This window comes from Rhinoderma darwinii, chromosome 1, assembly GCF_050947455.1.
Source record: "Rhinoderma darwinii isolate aRhiDar2 chromosome 1, aRhiDar2.hap1, whole genome shotgun sequence".
Lineage (NCBI taxonomy): Eukaryota > Metazoa > Chordata > Amphibia > Anura > Rhinodermatidae > Rhinoderma > Rhinoderma darwinii.
The window spans coordinates 537,321,517-537,339,376 of record NC_134687.1 but is presented as its reverse complement, the minus strand read 5'-3'; the positions used below and the strand labels follow the sequence as shown (position 1 = coordinate 537,339,376).

General features: G+C 44.8%; 1 long non-coding RNA gene across 1 annotated transcript in view; it reads left to right on the top strand.

Annotated features, from left to right (window-relative positions):
* Positions 1 to 1,920: 1,920 nt before the first annotated feature.
* LOC142745172 (uncharacterized) overlaps positions 1,921 to 17,860 on the top strand; it is a 45,908-nt gene continuing 29,968 nt past the window's right edge. Inside the window, exons 1-2 of the long non-coding RNA XR_012881675.1 lie at positions 1,921 to 1,997; positions 3,441 to 3,510. This is a non-coding gene — a long non-coding RNA (uncharacterized LOC142745172). The remainder of the gene's footprint in view (positions 1,998 to 3,440; positions 3,511 to 17,860) is intronic.

The following is a 17,860-nucleotide window of genomic DNA, read 5'->3' as shown; positions in this document are numbered from 1 at the left end:
TTAAGTGTGTGAGAGGTTGGATTTCTTAATAAAGACTGCAATCTGCAGAGGAAGTCCAACTGACCTAATCTCATTCTGAAGTGTAACATTTCATGTGACAGGAAAGCCACAAACATTTTTTTCAGTTGGTCTCTACTGCAATATACATTGATATGTGTATATAAACCTGTGCCTATGGAATGAAGTCAGACATTCAGTCTCCTCACCGATGAGAATAAAACTCTTATTGGGATGAAAACTTGAATCATTATTGCTAAGTAGGGAAAATTCTTCTAACAGTACTAAGTGTGCATTGTACTATGTGGGGACACTATGGGGGTGTGATACTATTTAGGGCACTAAGGAGGCTTTATACCATCTGAGGGCACTATGAGGGCATTATTCTGTGGGGGGCACTAAGGATGCATCATACTGTGTGGGGGGCACTATGGAGGCACCATAACTGTGTGGGGACACTATTACTGTGTGACACAAAGAGGGCACTATGAAAGTATGTGGGGCACAAAGGACAACTATTACTGCTTGTTTCACGAAGAAGGGCACTTAAACTGTGTGGGAGCACAAAGGTGACTAGGTGTGTATGAACAGGTATTTATTGTAAGAGGTGTGGCTTTACATTAAAAAAAAAATCCTGCACGCACCACATGTGTTATCCTTCTTTACAGTCTTTGAAATTTGGGAGGTATAATACAGGAGCTGATCATTTTCTGTTCATCACAATCACCAATTACATGACCACACCATTCAATGGCTCTAGCACTGTATGTACCATGATCCTTGCAATTTCAAATCAACAATTCATGGAAAAAAGTTCCCAGAGCTGCATCTATACCATGCTTCAATACTGCCAGTAAAAAATATGATCATCTTTTACATCTGTTTTAATGCTACGATTTACCCTATTGAAATAAAACTCTTGACAAAAAGAAAAAATCTAATTTTCTACAGACTGTATATTAATAAGGTCAGTTGCACGCACAAATATTATGGCCTTGTCAAGGATGGGATCCTATATATACACACACACACATATTGTAAAATACAGCACAAAAAGTGCGGCACTCCAGCTGGCTTAATAAAAAAAATACGTGTTTTATTCACCCATGATGAGAAGGCAATGCATCAACTCATTCGACTCAAGCCGGGTTTGGAGGTCAACCTGGTGAGTGGAGCACCCTATTGGATCTGGAATCCTATGCACAGTGCCGCCCTATTGAATGTTTTATATATATATATATATATATATATATATATATATATATGTATATATATACGGCTCCTACACTAAGACAAATACGCTCAAGTGAAATAAGTGTATACTCTTTTTTTTAATTATAAGAATAATTAAGTAAAAAACACTTTTTGACCCCATAATTTTAGAGGGGTTGTCCTCTTGGGAAAAAAATATATGGTGGTCTGTTGTGTTCTTTTGATTTCCTCTCAAAACATCGACTTAATGTGTTCTTGTGTATCAATTCTTATTGACTAGCCTGCAGAATAAGGATTTATTTACACATTGCAGTCATACCAAAGATTTTGCCCCGAGTTTCAGAAAATCACGGCTAAGACCGCAATATGAACAAACAAACTTTGGTTTGATTCTTGTTTCCATACATTATGCTAACTTAAGACAAGATCTATTATAAGTCTTGTGCTCTATTTCTAGATCACATGTAGAGGACACACAATATTATTAAATTACCTCTGTATCTTTGTTCACTTATCAAGCTTCATTCTGTGAAATTAACATTACACCATCCCCACAACAACCTGAGAACCTTAGCAAAAGAAAATCAAACATATGCAAAAGAAATGAGGTATTGATGCCACAGTTAATAACTCATGTGTCGCAGGAGCAGGTAAGTTTTGAGATGGTTCATTACTAATGATTTCTATTTCAATCCCTGCATATTACAAGAAGCAGCTGCTCTCCTGTGTGTCTCTAATTGAAGAAAGATGTGTATTGCCAAATCAAGAGAACTCGCTGTCAATGGAAGGTACCTATCATTTCCAATCTAATCACAAGTAAAAGATATCAGTTTAGGAGGTGACTGACAATTCATGTCATATTTATTAAAAGAGGGATTTGAAAAACTGGTATAAATATTGTGTAAAAAAAAAGGTACTGTAAATGTTGTCAATTCTTGGGGTTTCCATAAGTTCAAAATGAATATATTATTTTGATTTATATAATTACAAGATTTTTTTTTATTTTTTTTTTAGCATTTATGAATACACCATTAAAGGGGTTTTCTCAAAATCATAAATTATCACCTATCCACAAGATAGCGGATAATTTTCTGATTGAGTATGGGGGTTCCAAACCTCCCGTTCCTCCTCACGCATGTGCGCTGCCGCTCCATTCAATGTCTATGGGAATTACAGAAACAGCCGAATAGAATGCTCTGCTTTTTCCATCATTCTCATAGACAGTAAATTGAGCGGCGGGCGCATGCTCTACTGCTGCAACGTTCATGCTCCTCCTCATTGCAGGAGGTGCATTAAGGAGGATCTGGGGTTCGGGCCAACCATTTTTACGATCGGTGGGGGTCTCAGTGGGGGATCAAAACATTATCACCTCTCCTGTGGATAAGTGATAATTGATGATTTTGGGAATACCCCTTTTAGTATCTATAAACTTTTTTCAAATGTGTCACATTTTTGTTTGCAAAGTAATTAAAAAATAGTGTCGCTTCTTGAACAATGTTTTCTAGATAATTGGACCTTTAACCCCTTGGCGCAGAATCAAGTACATGCACGGCATAGAAAGGCAGCCATTCGCACATTCCGCTGTGCATGTACGTCATTGCGATCGTGCGGGTACAGAAGCTGTGCCCTCACCATCACTGCGGGAGCCTGGCTGTGAATGACAGCCGGGCTCCTGCTGCAATGGCTAGGATTGGAGAAACCTCCAATCCCTGCCGTTTAACCCCCTAAATGCCACAGTTAATACCGATCGCCAACCGCCGATGGGTTGCCATGGCAGCCTGGAGCCTAACATAGGCCCCTAGGCCTGCTCTGGCTATATAGAATACCTATGAAGACATATATAGACAACAATACTAGAAGTGTAAATAACCATAGTACAAGTAAAGCACTAACCAATATCAAAAAAATATCTTTATTTGGAAAATATTTAAAAACATACATAGACCATCACATACAATATAAAACAACACATAATAAAAATGTGGTAGTGGTATCTAGGAGCAACAAATGTATCATATTATACATCCATGGAATCAAACAGTGTATTGTCAAGGTATTAACAATACTGTACAAGAATACCTGAACAGTTAACGGTATACTAAATATGTACACACTGGACAAAAAATACAAATGACAATGTCAGAGAGACTGATCCAAGATATAAAAAATATATAAAGTAAGGATCAGATCCATGTGAAATACCAACCCATATTCTGCATGTCTGCCCCTAGATGAGTCAACCACAGACCACACCAAGACACCCCGACGTACGTTTCGCCGTCAGCTTTTTCAACGGTAATGGTAAGTGAGGAGTCATGAGTATATATAGGAGGGAACGCTATTACATACTCCAATCAAAGGACGACATTCATGCACAAACAGGTGAAGCATATATCAATGAACACCCAAATACATGAGCCCAGAGTACCTTATTAATTCATCATGTGTGCACAGCAGAGAGGCACTGCATCATCAAGCGGCGCCGAGGGGAGGGGACCATAGCGGCGCTCACATGACACTGGAGCAATCATTGCCATGTTGGAAAAGGGCAAGATTGCCCAGACTAAAATGTTAATGCCCTACTAGCATAATCGCATACCTAGAGAATCCTATTAGTGCATCTCATGTGCACGCGTATGGCCGCCATGTTCACATCACCCTGGAACAGCAGAGAGGCACTGCATCATCAAGCGGTGCCAGGGGGAGGAGACCAGAGCGACACACACGCAACACATAAACTACGTGGCCATATTAAGAAAGGGCAAACTTGCCAGGAGTATCACACTCACCAAGAATGTAAATAACATGCTGCCTGAGCCTGTCGTCCCAAAGTACAGGGAGACGGAAATAAACAATAAGTGAATGCCCGTATCACCATAATGCCATGGAAGGAGGAGATCAGAACAGCGGCATATTAATACATAGTGTATATTGTATCTGAAACACATTTTATGGGTAATCACATGGATGCAATTTCAACCTTAAACAAGAATATCAATTACAATGATAAATGCATGTTACATAGAATATTCTCATAAACAATAAATAATAAAGCATCACAATACAAAAATATCGAAGTCCAAATCTTAGGCAATATAATAATCAAATAAATATATACATCATCGCAGCTTGATATGAATATAACGAGGATCTTCAATCAGAAAATCTCCAATATAGTCATAAAAATATAAATAAATAAAAATAAAAATAATAATAAAAAGTATATATATATGTGTGTAAATAAATAAAATAAATGGTGAAACAACCAGGACATTAGTAATAATAATGAATAATAATACATTTATAATCATGTGAAAAATAAAAAATAAAAAGTGAAAAATAAAAATCACCAAAACGTGACCACACGTGCAAAAGCATAATATACAAACCTCCACCTCTGTGAAAAAGAATTATAATTAAGATCACATTAATCACAAAAAATGTGAATATTGTAAACAGACATAGACTATGTGAAATAAATAAAATATTATTTACCCCTATGAGTATGTGTAGATAACAATATTTTGTAAGGGACAAAAATATATGTCCATATATAAAATAGTGTACATATATCTATGTGAGTATTCATACACATAATAATATGGATTATACCCCCAATATAAAAGGCCAATATAAGCCCAAAAAGCCTGGATATGTGTCTTTTTTCAGCCGTACTAACTATGTAACTATGTAACTATGTAATACAAGTGTCCACCCCACAGAAAAAGGGGAAGATAAAAATGATTATATATATGCCCCTTAAAAAAGCTGACGACGAAAAGTTTACATGCAATTGGATATTCACATAAGTATATTCCATGCTACCATATAATAGGTTAAAAAAACAGAAAGTACAATAAATCACACCAACAGATTAGTCCACTAGACTCATAGAGTATATAGAAATCCATTTCAAATCCAAGACTTGTCGCCAACGAGATCCATCAAAGGTAACTAAATTGTTAATATCCATAGTAAGCCAACCTATAGCCAAAGATGAAAATTAGTCGTCTTTAAATGGAATACTGACATATAAGTCACCCAAGAGAATAGATAGCTACAGAAGTACCACACCTATGTCACAGACATATTCCTCACTAACATTAAAAGTGACTATGTACCAGGATACATATATACCAAAAGGCAGAGGCATGGCCTGATAGATTGCCTGTCAGTTTTACACTGACAGGCAATAATGCTTTGGTATACTGAGTATATCAAAGCATTATATCTGCAATCAGAGGATCGCATTGTAAAGTCCCCTCGTGGGACTAAAAAAAAACTATTAAAACAGTTAAAGTTTATTAAAAAATGGAAAAAAAGACTACAGTAAAAGTCAAAATAAAACCACTTTTTTCCCATAAAAAGTGGTTTTATTTACTAGAAGTGTAAAAATAAATACACATATATGGTACCACCGCGATCGTAACAACCCGAATAATTATCACATTAATTAAACCGTCGGATGAACGCTGTACCAAAAGCAACGGCGAAAATGGTTTTTTTTCCATTGCCCCACCAAAAAATAAAATAAAAGTTAATCCATAAGTCCCATGTACCCCAAAATGATACCAATGAAAACTGTATCTCATTCTGCAAAAAACAAGCCTACATATGGCTACATCAGCGGACAAAATAAAAAGTTACGGCCAGGGGCGTAACTAGGAAAGACTGGGCCCCATAGCAAACTTTTGACTGGGGCCCCCCCTCTGCTGGGTATCACACAACCCCCCCTTGTAGATAGTGCCTCCCTATAGATTCCACCACACAGCGCTCCCCTATAGATAGCACCATACACAGCCCCCTGTAGATAGCGCCATACACAGCCCCCTGTAGATAACGCCTTACAGCCCCCCTGTAGATAACGTCTTACAGACCCAAATCCCCCCTGTAGATAACGCCACACAGTCCCCCTGTAGATAACGCCATACAGCCCCCCTGTAGATAACGCCATACAACCCCCCTGTAGATAATGCCATATAGCCCCCCTGTAGATAACGTCTTACAGCCCCAAATCCCCCCTGTAGATAACGCCATACAGCCCCCTGTAGATAACGCCATACAGCCCCCCCTGTAGATAACGCCATACAGACACCCCTGTAGATAACACCATGCAGACACCCCCTGTAGATAACCCCATACAAACCCCCCTGTAGATAATGCCATATAGACACCCCCCTGTAGATAACGCCATACAGACCCCCCTGTAGATAACGCCATACAGACCCCCCCTGTAGATAACGCCATACAGATCCCTCTGTAGATAACACCATACAGAACACCCCCTGTAGATAACGCCACATAGCCCCCCCAAAAAATAGGGATACATGTGTGATCGCTGGCAGAGATAAGGAGAACGGGGGACCGAAAGTCCCCCGAAGTTCTCCATGACATACCTCGGACTTCCGGCATCTGCACAGTTCAATAAAAATGAAAGGAGTGCTGGTCACGCATGCGCACAAGCGTGACCGGTGCGCAAGTCATTTCTATGGAGCTGCCGACAGACCCCGGAAGTCCGAGGTTTGTCATGGAGAACTTCAGGGGACTTTCGGTCCCCCGTTCTCCTTGTCGCTGGGCGTCTGAGCGATCACACATGTATCCCCTATCCTGTGGATAGGGGATGCATGCCTTTTGTAGGAACAACCCCTTCAGCTGCTAGCGGAGCCTCCGGCCATGGGGGGGCTCATGCTGCGGGCCCCGTAGCAGCCGCTACGGCTGCTATAGAGGTAGTTACGCCACTGGTTACGGCTCTTGGAAAGTGGCAATGCAAAAACAAATTATTTTTCCAATAAAAGTGTTTTAATTGTGCAAAAGTAGTAAACATAAAAAACCTAAACATATTTGGTATCGCCATAATCATACTGACCCATAGAATAAAGTTAACATGTTATTTACACCATATAGTGTATGGCGTCAATTTGAAACACGAAACACAATGCTGGAACAGCCATTTTTTTATATTCATTCCCTAATTTTTTTTATAAAAGTTAGCGATATAATATATAGACCCAAAAATTGTGCAATTGGAAAATAAAATTCGTCCTGCAAAAAACAAGTCCTCGAATGGCTATGTCGACATATAAAAAAAATGTAAAAGTTATGACTCTTGGAAGGCGTGGAGGAAAAAATTTCCTTAAGGGGTTAAAGGCTATGTACACCTTTGACATAGTTTTTTTTTATTCTTAATAAAATTGTGCATCAGTGTGATTGGTGTAACTTCCTACATACATTTATATACAAAAAAGGACAAGGAGTCATACACTATTTACTATATAAATGTGAAAAATCTCACATTTTATTAGTTGACAAAACATGGGGTATATAAAATACATAGAGCAAATATAAAAAAGTCACAGTGGTATAAACAACACACAATATGTGGTCATTACTGAAATTTATAATAATGATCGTAAACACAAATGGATATGAGGTAACTATCTAGGACATAAATATTGATTGTATAGAAATATAGTATAGAAGGACATTAGTATATATACATCCAAATAGTTACTCACTAGAGTTTTATTAGCAAATGTATATGTGTCCACAGAGAAGAAGGGCAGAAACAGTCTCCAAAGGTGCAGTGCAGTCACAATCCAACTCTACAATCATGGAAACGCCCTATCAAATGTACATCGGAACAACTATATTACATTAATACCCTCAGCATGGTAGCTTACCCATAGGTGAAGCGTGATCTGTGTGCCCAGTATAGCGCCCCAACTCGCGTTTCGCATAAATCGCTTTTTCAAGTGGTACTAGCAATATGTTCAAGTCCCTGTTTAAAAAGGACGCTGTGTGAGTCATGTGATAGCGAGTGGACCAATGGTCATCCTGGTCAACGACGCATGCGCGGGATCTCTCGAGATACCACAAGAATGTCGCTCCAGGCCACCAAAGCGCTACTGCGCATAAGCCGCCTCCAGGACGTGTCACTAGGGAGATGGTGCATGTGCACAGCTCCCGGACTGAGACCCTGAAAGGCGGCTACGCAAATCGGATCCACACATGCGTAACCCGGGATAGCCTAAATGATTGTCAGTTGATGAACTGGTGGGGATTGTGAGAGATAAAGTCTCCAAAACAAAACAGAGACCTGCCCTTTTTCTAGGTGGACAATATAAATAGATTTTATTAAAAATTATTTTTACTTTTCGAGATACAACTGCTTTGTATACCGTATACAGAGCAGCTGTATCTAGCGCTGAATCCTGTATCCTTTAGGTCCGCGGGACTGACAGGTTAACGAGCTGTTAATGATCACATTTAAGATTATAACTTAGTTGTGATCTATAACTTAGATGTGATGTCAAAGACACGCAGGACCCGCTGACACTGATCCGTCAGTGCCGCTGACAAGCCGGACTTAGGTATTAGCGCACAATACAGCTGCTCTATATACAAAATACAAAGCAGTTGTATTTCAAAAAGTAAAAATAATTTTTAATAAAATGTATTTAGGAAGTTTCACCAATCACACTAATAATTTTGTTTAAAAAAAAAAGAACAATGTCAAAGGTGTACATAGCCTTTAAGGTCCCTTAATAAGTTCTTATTTTTCGCTAAAATTCATGCAAAGATATACAGAAAAGAAATACACATGACGTACACATACAGTATAAATACACACAGGTTCTATATAACACAAAAATCCAAACCATCAGGCCTCATGAGTAGAGATGAGCGAACTTATGAAAAGTTCGGTTCGGCAGGTTCGCCGAATTTCATGAAAAAGTTTGATTCGGACCGAACTAGTTCTGACCGAACCTGTAATACAAGAAAGCCCCTAAAAATCGTGTATAACACTGTTTAAAAGCCCTAGAAGCCCTGTATAACACTCTTAGGTCACCCATGAGTGTATCCAAGTACTTTTGAGCTGTCTTTAAGGCAAAGTTAGTGTCAAAGTTACGCCAAAATGTATGGCTATAGGAAAACGGATGGGACACAGTGATAACTAACAGAAACCACTGCACTTGTGCATGTTGTATGCTTAATGCATTGTTAAAAAAGGTACAAAAATTAACCATTTTTGGCGGCAGATGCCTGCCAGGGTTCATACATATAAGGTGGTAAAAGAAGAAGCAATGGCTTTTGACAAGCCCTCAAAAATTTTACCCTTTTTATTGGCAGATGCCTGCCGGGGTTTATCCATACATGGATGTAAAAGCAACAAGCAATGGCTTTTGACAAGCCCTCAAAAAATTTACCCTTTTTATTGGCAGATGCCTGCCGGGGTTCATCCATACATGGATGTTAAAGCAACAAGCAATGGCTTTTCACAAGCCCTCAAAAAATTTACCCTTTTTATTGGCAGATGCCTGCCGGGGTTCATCCATACATGGATGTAAAAGCAACAAGCAATGGCTTTTCACAAGCCCTCCAAAAATGTACCCTTTTTATTGGCAGATGCCTGCCGGGGTTCATCCATACATGGATGTAAAAGCAACAAGCAATGGCTTTTCAGAAGCCCTCCAAAAATGTACCCTTTTTATTGGCAGATGCCTGCCGGGGTTCATCCATACATGGATGTAAAAGCAACAAGCAATGGCTTTTCACAAGCCCTCCAAAAATTGACCCTTTTTATTGGCAGATGCCTGCCGGGGTTCATCCATACATGGATGTAAAAGAAACAAGCAATGGCTTTTCACAAGCCCTCCAGGCCTGCTTGTAGCAGACGGCAGTGGAGGTGTATTGGTGGTAGTAGAGGTAGCCAACGGACAGCAAGGGTGGTAGTAGTAGTAGTAGTAGTAGCACATTAAAAAAAGAGACTGGACAGTCACAGGACAAAGCCCTGTGGTGGGGTAGGCCTCAGGCCTGCTTGTAGCAGACGGCAGTGGAGGTGTATTGGTGGTAGTAGAGGTAGCCAACGGACAGCAAGGGTGGTAGTAGTAGTAGTAGCAGCACATTAAAAAAAGAGACTGGACAGTCACAGGACAAAGCCCTGTGGTGGGGCAGGCCTCAGGCCTGCTTGTAGCAGACGGCAGTGGAGGTGTATTGGTGGTAGTAGAGGTAGCCAACAGACAGCAAGGGTGGTAGTAGTAGTAGTAGTAGTAGTAGTAATAGCAGCACATTAAAAAAAGAGACTGGACAGTCACAGGACAAAGCCCTGTGGTGGGGCAGGCCTCAGGCCTGCTTGTAGCAGACGGCAGTGGAGGTGTATTGGTGGTAGTAGAGGTAGCCAACGGACAGCAAGTGTGGTAGTAGTAGTAGTAGTAGCAGCACATTAAAAGAAGAGACTGGACAGTCACAGGACAAAGCCCTGTTGTGGGGCATGCCTGCTTGTAGCATACGGCAGTGGAGGTGTATTGGTGGTAGTAGAGGTAGCCAACACAGACAGCAAGGGTGGTAGACAGTAGTAGCAGCACATTAAAAGAGACTGGACAGTCACAGGACAAAGCCCTGTGGTGGGGCAGGCCTCATGCCTGCTTGTAGCAGACGGCAGTGGAGGTGTATTGGTGGTAGTAGAGGTAGCCAACAGACAGCAAGGGTGGTAGTAGTAGTAGCAGCACATAAAAAAAAAGAGACTGGACAGTCACAGGACAAAGCCCTGTGGTGGGGCAGGCCTCAGGCCTGCTTGTAGCAGACGGCAGTGGAGGTGTATTGGTGGTAGTAGAGGTAGCCAACAGACAGCAAGGGTGGTAGTAGTAGTAGTAGTAGTAGTAGTAGTAGTAGTAGTAGCAGCACATTAAAAAAAGAGACTGGACAGTCACAGGACAAAGCCCTGTGGTGGGGCAGGCCTCAGGCCTGCTTGTAGCAGACGGCAGTGGAGGTGTATTGGTGGTAGTAGAGGTAGCCAACGGACAGCAAGTGTGGTAGTAGTAGTAGTAGCAGCACATTAAAAAAAGAGACTGGACAGTCACAGGACAAAGCCCTGTGGTGGGGCAGGCCTGCTTGTAGCAGACGGCAGTGGAGGTGTATTGGTGGTAGTAGAGGTAGCCAACACAGACAGCAAGGGTGGTAGACAGTAGTAGCAGCACATTAAAAGAGACTGGACAGTCACAGGACAAAGCCCTGTGGTGGGGCAGGCCTCTGGCCTGCTTGTAGCAGACGGCAGTGGAGGTGTATTGGTGGTAGTAGAGGTAGCCAACAGACAGCAAGGGTGGTAGTAGTAGTAGTAGTAGTAGTAGTAGAAGTAGTAGCAGCACATTAAAAAAAGAGACTGGACAGTCACAGGACAAAGCCCTGTGGTGGGGCAGGCCTGCTTGTAGCAGACGGCAGTGGAGGTGTATTGGTGGTAGTAGAGGTAGCCAACACAGACAGCAAGGGTGGTAGACAGTAGTAGCAGCACATCAAAAGAGACTGGACAGTCACAGGACAAAGCCCTGTGGTGGGGCAGGCCTCAGGCCTGCTTGTAGCAGACGGCAGTGGAGGTGTATTGGTGGTAGTAGAGGTAGTCAACGGACAGCAAGTGTGGTAGTAGTAGTAGTAGCAGCACATTAAAAAAAGAGACTGGACAGTCACAGGACAAAGCCCTGTGGTGGGGCAGGCCTGCTTGTAGCAGACGGCAGTGGAGGTGTATTGGTGGTAGTAGAGGTAGCCAACACAGACAGCAAGGGTGGTAGATAGTAGTAGCAGCACATTAAAAGAGACTGGACAGTCACAGGACAAAGCCCTGTGGTGGGGCAGGCCTCAGGCCTGCTTGTAGCAGACGGCAGTGGAGGTGTATTGGTGGTAGTAGAGGTAGCCAACAGACAGCAAGGGTGGTAGTAGTAGTAGTAGTAGTAGTAGTAGTAGTAGTAGTAGTAGCAGCACATTAAAAAAAGAGACTGGACAGTCACAGGACAAAGCCCTGTGGTGGGGCAGGCCTCAGGCCTGCTTGTAGCAGACGGCAGTGGAGGTGTATTGGTGGTAGTAGAGGTAGCCAACAGACAGCAAGGGTGGTAGTAGTAGTAGTAGTAGTAGTAGTAGTAGTAGTAGTAGCAGCACATTAAAAAAAGAGACTGGACAGTCACAGGACAAAGCCCTGTGGTGGGGCAGGCCTCAGGCCTGCTTGTAGCAGACGGCAGTGGAGGTGTATTGGTGGTAGTAGAGGTAGCCAACGGACAGCAAGTGTGGTAGTAGTAGTAGTAGCAGCACATTAAAAAAAGAGACTGGACAGTCACAGGACAAAGCCCTGTGGTGGGGCAGGCCTGCTTGTAGCAGACGGCAGTGGAGGTGTATTGGTGGTAGTAGAGGTAGCCAACACAGACAGCAAGGGTGGTAGACAGTAGTAGCAGCACATTAAAAGAGACTGGACAGTCACAGGACAAGGCCCTGTGGTGGGGCAGGCCTCAGGCCTGCTTGTAGCAGACGGCAGTGGAGGTGTATTGGTGGTAGTAGAGGTAGCCAACAGACAGCAAGGGTGGTAGTAGTAGTAGTAGTAGTAGTAGTAGTAGTAGCAGCACATTAAAAAAAGAGACTGGACAGTCACAGGACAAAGCCCTGTGGTGGGGCAGGCCACAGGCCTGCTTGTAGCAGACGGCAGTGGAGGTGTATTGGTGGTAGTAGAGGTAGCCAACGGACAGCAAGGGTGGTAGTAGTAGTAGTAGTAGCAGCACATTAAAAAAAGAGACTGGACAGTCACAGGACAAAGCCCTGTAATGGGGCAGGCCTGCTTGTAGCAGACGGCAGTGGAGGTGTATTGGTGGTAGTAGAGGTAGCCAACACAGACAGCAAGGGTGGTAGACAGTAGTAGCAGCACATTAAAAGAGACTGGACAGTCACAGGACAAAGCCCTGTGGTGGGGCAGGCCTCAGGCCTGCTTGTAGCAGACGGCAGTGGAGGTGTATTGGTGGTAGTAGAGGTAGCCAACAGACAGCAAGGGTGGTAGTAGTAGTAGCAGCACATTAAAAAAAGAGACTGGACAGTCACAGGACAAAGCCCTGTGGTGGGGCAGGCCTGCTTGTAGCAGACGGCAGTGGAGGTGTATTGGTGGTAGTAGAGGTAGCCAACACAGACAGCAAGGGTGGTAGACAGTAGTAGCAGCACATTAAAAGAGACTGGACAGTCACAGGACAAAGCCCTGTGGTGGGGCAGGCCTCAGGCCTGCTTGTAGCAGACGGCAGTGGAGGTGTATTGGTGGTAGTAGAGGTAGCCAACAGACAGCAAGGGTGGTAGTAGTAGTAGTAGTAGCAGCACATTAAAAAAGAGACTGGACAGTCACAGGACAAAGCCCTGTGGTGGGGCAGGCCTCAGGCCTGCTTGTAGCAGACGGCAGTGGAGGTGTATTGGTGGTAGTAGAGGTAGCCAACGGACAGCAAGTGTAGTAATAGTAGTAGTAGTAGCACATTAAAAAAAGAGACTGGACAGTCACAGGACAAAGCCCTGTGGTGGGGCAGGCCTGCTTATAGCAGACGGCACTGGGGGTGTATTGGTGGTAGAAGTAGTAGCAGCACCAACAGCGGCACATTAAAAAAAGAGTGGACAGGAACGAATCCCGTAGTAGCAGGCGACAGTAGCAGCAGCAATGTCAGATCTAATCAGTGGCATCAGGCACAGGGGTTTTAAAATCCTCACCGATCCACGCGTGATTCATTTTCAGAAACGTGAGATTTTCCAAGCTGTTGGCGGACAATCTTGTTCGCTTAGGGGTGACGAAGCCCCCTGCCGCGCTGAATTCCCTCTCTGCCACTACACTGGAGGGTGGACAAGACAGTACACCCATGGCAAACTGGGCCAGTTCTTGCCAATGATCCAATCTGCTGACCCAGAAGTCCATGGGGTCTGGGATCAGCAATTCTGACGGAGAAAGGGCACAGTCCAGGTACGAGTGAACCTGGTTGTTTAGGTGCTGCACATGGTGATGGTGAACATCCCTTTGGTGACTACGATGTGTGTCAGGTCAGGGTATTGGATGTAAAAATATTGTCATCATATTTTCCAAACTGAATTGGCTGCTGCTGCTGCTGCTGCCGCTGCTGCCGCCTATTGCAGAGGTAGCTCTGCCAGAGGCGGTGGAACGATGAGACAGTGGGGAGCGGAGAGTGGCCCCCCGGTCAGACATGCTTGCAGCAGGTGTTTGCCGTTTGAAAGCCGTGACAAGCTGGCTGCATAGCTACTCTCGATAATAAGCCAATTTTGCCTCCCTCTCAGAAGGCACAAAACACTCCCCCATTCTGGCTTTATACCGAGGGTCTAAAAGTGTGGCTATCCAGTACTCATCTCTTTGCTTCATGCTAACAATACGACAGTCAGCACGCAAGTAACGAAGCATACAGCTCGCCATCCTGGCCAGCGTTTCAGAGGGCCCGGTTGGTTCCATCTCCGCCCCATACTGCCATGGTTGTCCATCATCAAGGTCGTCATCAGACTCGTCATCACCATCACTGTCATGTTGTGCGGCTCCCTCGTCCCCTATCCCTTCCTGTGATTCCATCTCCAAATCCAGCTCCTCTTCAGGTCCTGTTTCCTCATCCTCATCCTCCTCCTCCCCCTCCTCAACATCCATAGCCAGATGTGATCCTTCCTCCATCCTTTGCTGAATCATTGCTGTGAGCGTTTGCTCCATAATGAATATCAGCGGCATAACATCGTTCATTCCGCTAGCGTCACGGCTCACAAATCGTGTGGCCTCTTCAAAGGGCCTCAAAACGCGACATGCGTCTCTAACCAGCTGCCAGTGCCTGAGCTCGAAATTACACTGGCTCCAAACGCTGCCCGTCTGCTGCATTAGGAAATCATTCACGGCTTTCCGCTGTTCGTACAGACGGTCCAACATGTGCAGGGTGGAATTCCAGCGTGTTGGAACGTCGCAAATCAGGCTGGGAGATTGTTTTGATGCTGCAAGTCCAGGAGGGCGTGCTTAAATGCATACGAACGTCTAAAGCGAACGCAAACCCTCCTGGACATGGCCAGCACACCCTTCAAACCAACATATGACTTTAAGAAGCGTGTTATGACCAGATTGATCACATGTGCCATGCAAGGAGCGTGTGTCAGGTGACCTAGACGCAGTGCAGCCACAACGTTCTTCCCGTTATCAGTGACAACATCCCCTGAGTGAGTTTCAGAGGAGACAGCCAGCGTGCGATTTCCTCCTTGATGCACAGCAGCAGCTCCTGCCCTGTGTGGCTTTTCTCGCCCAGGCTCAGCAGGTGTAAGACATCGTTGTGGCGCTTCACCTTGCACCTATGAAAAGAGGAGGGAGGAGGAGTGGAAGATACGCTGTGTCCTGTCGGGGACGGGAAGACCTCCATTGAGGAGGGCAAGGAGGAGGAGTAGGAGGAGGAGGATGGTAGGCGCCGGAGTTGAACCAGAAAGATACAAGCGTGGAGGTGGTAATGCCTGGCATTGCTGCGGTGGTGCATCGGACTGCAAAATATTGACCCAGTGGGCCATGAAAGACATGTACTGTCCCTGCCCATAGTTGCTGCTCCACGTGTCGACAGATAATTGCAAGGACTGGCACACCTTTTCCTCCACGTGCTTGTGCAAGGCAGGGACAGTTGTTTTGGAGAAGTAATGTCGGCTAGGTATTCGCCACCTAGGCTGAGCACACGCCATCAATTGCTTGAAGCCGGCGGAGTCGACCAGGTGGTACGGCAGTGACTGCACCACCAACAACTTAGCCAGGTGTGAATTAAGCCGCACGACAAGTGGATGACTGCGTATATATTGTTGCTTATTGGACAACGATTCCGTAATGGATAACTGACGGGACGTAGGAGGAGCACTAGATGACAGTGATGATAATGATGACAACGACATGGTGGATAAGGCCTGGCTACTACTTAGATGACAGGGACTCGGAGCAGCAGCAGCAGCAGCGGCAGAGGGGTCTTCATTAGATGTACATAATGATGGTGGGGCATGTCGGCTGTCCCACATGGCCTTGTGATGCCGCTCCATGTGTTTACGTAGAGCAGTAGTTCCTACATTGCTGCCCTGCCCACGCCTTACTTTCTGCTTGCAGATACGGCACTGTGCCATGTTTTCGTCCTCCGGGAAGGTACAGAATAATTGCCACACGGCAGAGTACCGTAAAGAGGTAGTACCACGTCCACCACCACCACCACCACCACCCGAGCTTGCCCCTTGTCTGGCAGGCTTTTTTCGGGAGCCCACACCAGCATCAGTGTCGCCGTCACCGGCTCCTGAGCTGACCCTACCGCTGCAAAGATTTGCAGATTGACTTCTGCCCCTACCTCGGCTTGGCTGTTTATCACGGCCAGTGCCGCCACTACTACCCTCCTCCTCTGACGCCGTCATCACCTCGTCACCTGGTTCCCACGTCCTGTCTAAAACAACATCATCATCATAGCCCTCCTCATCATCCCCGCCACTTCTGTCACTGTGTTGTGATATGACATCATGGCGGGCTCCATGCCCCCCCTCATTACTGCGTCTGCCACCACGGCTACCATCACCAACACCCCCACTACCACAGCTATGCGTCTCGGACACCGCTTCCACCTCCACCACTGCCGCAACACACTCCGTTGGCTGACTCGCGGAAAACAAATCATCATCATCATCACTATGTTGTTCAGTATCTTCCTTCGCACCCGAGGAGATGTCTCTTAGGACTCTCAGGAAAGATGGCTTCCCGCTAGGAAAGGGGAGTGAAGACATAGATGATGGAATGGAAACGCTAGAAATACCAATATTACTACTGTCACTGTGCCAAGGAACTGTAGAGGATCTGGAATCCAACGAAACGTGGCTTGAAGCCAGGTCGTCAGAGTTTTCCTGCTGAGAAGACTGCGAGCCAGCCAACCAGTCCACAATGGCTGTATTGTCTAAAGTAACCCGCCCACCGGAGGAGATGGACAAGTCTGGCTTGCTGATACTGCTACTACTACCAGCAGGCACATGGCTGCTGCTACTAGTGGAACTGGGCACATGTCTTGTGCCACAAATGCTGGTACTGGGTCTGGCACCAACAGATCCAACATTTGGACTGGAAGAGGACACGGCATGCGTGTTTTTTCCTCTACCCCGTCCTTTCACAACCTTTTTTTTACCAGACATTTCACTGCTGGAGTGCAGCAAGTTGAATCAAAACCCAGGGGATGAGGCCCTTCTAAAAGCGTATTCACACTGACACTGGCTTGGCAAATGGCAATGAATGAGAATTTCTATCAGCCACGCCGTGGTGCACTCAGGGAATGCTGGGCGTTGTAGTACTACTAGGCTGCCTGTATTGCAAGTTGGATTGTTATTTCGTTATGTTAATGGCCGGGGATGAGCCCCTTCTAAAAGCGTATTCACACTGACACTGGCTTGGCAAATGGCAATGAATGAGAATTTCTATCAGGCACGCCGCGGTGCACTCAGGGAATGCTAGGCCTTGTAGTACTACTACTACTACTACAAAGGCTGCCTGTATTGCAAGTTGGATTGTTATTTCGTTATGTTAACGGCCGGGGATGAGCCCCTTCTAAAAGCGTATTCACACTGACACTGGCTTGGCAAATGGCAATGAATGAGAATTTCTATCAGCCACGCCGCGGTGCACTCAGGGAATGCTAGGCCTTGTAGTACTACTACTACTACAAAGGCTGCCTGTATTGCAAGTTGGATTGTTATTTCGTTATGTTAACGGCCGGGGATGAGCCCCTTCTAAAAGCGTATTCACACTGACACTGGCTTGGCAAATGGCAATGAATGAGAATTTCTATCAGCCACGCAGCGGTGCACTCAGGGAATGCTGGGCGTTGTAGTACTACTAGGC